Genomic DNA, 2,479 nt, shown 5'->3' on the forward strand with positions numbered 1-2,479 from the left:
TTTTCCATATTTTTATGGTAAGATTTTTCTATCTAAAGTGAGATGACAGATGTAAAAATATGCTACAAATTGTAAAGGACTTTGCAGATATAAACTTCTTGTTATTTTCTACTAACATGGAAGTCATGAATTTCATGTTTATATTTGGGTTTAAATATATCATAGTTATTTCTTAGGCTGGGATTTTACTGCTAACCATTTTGCTTATCCAAATTTTATCCATTCTATTATGTCTATCACAAATCCTTCCTTTTGCTTTCCATAGGTATTCTATTACTATCAGGAGTCTGAATAAGAAAAGTTCAGAACATAAGAAAGAAAAGTTACTGAATTATCATGAAATATGATTTGTGAGACTATGATATTGCAAAAAAAAAAAAAAAAAGGTCACAAATTCCTCCTCTCCCTGCATATAACTCTTTTTTGAGGTGAAATCTAATTTTCCATTCCTTGCATCTGGACTTGGCCATGTTATTTGTTTTGACAAATGAAACATTAGCACATTGGCTTTTGCTCTGTTATTGATTGAAGGAACCCTGGGATTTCCAGGTGGAGACACCTACACTAGCCTACCAGAGGACAAGAGACCATGTGGAGCAGAGACAAGCCAGCATAACTGAGCCTAGACCAACTGGCCTGACAACTGCCAGAAATGTGAGTGAGATCTTCCTAGACTATCCAGCGCTATCAATGTTGGCCCAGACCAGAAAACCTGCCCAGATAATCTAGAGAATTCTTAGATATTATGCATGATTGTTTTGTAATCATAGGATGCTTTGTTAATGCAGCAAATGCTTACTAATGCAGTATGCATATGCTAAAGAGATGAGTTGACACTTCGAAAGTGTTGATTACTTTGCTCAATTACTAATGACTCATATTAAAAACCGGAGTGTAAAGGGGTTTGACAGCAGGAAGATGAATCGATGTTTCCCATACATTTCCAAAGTGATGCTTGGCACGTAAGAACTTTAAAGAAGCTCTTCTGTGCCATGGTAGCTGACATGAAGTATCATTAAGGAAACATAAAAAATAACATTAGAACAACAAAGAAAAAGATATATTAATAGGATTGTTGAAATGAACTTTGGAATAAATGTAGTGTTCTAAATTTACCTTCAGATTAAGAAAATAAATTTTATAAGCAAATAGATATTTCTAAAGAAGAGAAGGAAAAATAACTTGTTTGATGCATATTTAAGCTCTATTTCAGTTTCAAAGTTGAGAAATATTAAGTCAAAAATGAAAAGAAAAGAATCTTTTGAAGTAACCTAGTCAAAATGAGTAACAAGAGTGTGTTAGGCATAAAAATGTGACTCTAGAGAAAGAGAAGAAATATTGGACAAATTATCTTCCATAGCGCTTATTTCTTGACTTTAGAGCATTTGCAGTTCTGTTAGTCAAGATTTTTTCCCCAGGTGTCAGAAACTCAACTTTCTTAAAGCATAAAGGGAATTTATTGTTTTATATATAACTGAAAAGTCCATGGCCATAGCTGGATATAGGAATGACTGGATCCAAGGACTCTAACAATTCAATGCTTCTCTCATATTTCACCTCAGCTTTATTCTCTTTTGGCTATGTTCCTCAAAAATTCCAGACTTACATAATCCTTACAACCAGAAATTTAATAGAAATTGACTTTCCAACTAAAGTTCTGAAGTTGAGTTGTGTTGTCCTGGTCTGGGTCATAAGCCCTCTACTGTGGTAGAATGATTAGCTCCCCCTGAATAACATGGACTAAAAGTAGGCGAAAGAATCATTCAAAGGACCACTAATGATGGAAGAATGAACACTGTACATCAAAACACACAAATATAACCATAGGCATACAAAGATAGAAATTATATTATATCCAAACTATAGCTTATAAACTATATTTGAAGTTTATAGAATAAAATATAAACTATATTCAAAGAAATAGACCTATAGAGAGATATAAATATATAAAAGCATGATAGGAATCAGGAATCCAAACCTGCCATAACCACTTTTCACCAAGAGGCTCTTTAGAGAAAACAAGGGACATTAAATGAACTTTCATCATTAGTAGTGGACTTTGGCCCCAAATTACAATATTAAATCCAGTGAACAGACGTTAACTCCAAGGATAAATTCTTTTTCCTAGGCTAGAGTTCTCTTAGATCTAATGTCTCACTCTGATTTTTTCCTCCCCCTAACTCACAGTTATAGGTATGGAAAGATGAGTCTAGATCCTAGATCATGCCAGCTAGCAAGAAGTACATGAGAACCAAGAATCCAGAAAATTTTTCTAATTGATAGAGACAAATAATTCCATGTATTCTGAAATTAGGGCAGTGGGAGCAGCTCCTAATTTGTGTTACCTTAATAGTCATATGGAAATAAAATGAATGAGAGAAAGAAAAGGGAGGGGGAGAGAAAGATAGGGGAGCAGAGGAGGAGGAGATGAAGTGAGAGGAGAGAATCATGCATATACAAAATATAATTATTTTTATAT

Source organism: Trichechus manatus, unplaced genomic scaffold, assembly GCF_000243295.1.
Source record: "Trichechus manatus latirostris isolate Lorelei unplaced genomic scaffold, TriManLat1.0 scaffold00025, whole genome shotgun sequence".
Classification (NCBI taxonomy): domain Eukaryota; kingdom Metazoa; phylum Chordata; class Mammalia; order Sirenia; family Trichechidae; genus Trichechus; species Trichechus manatus.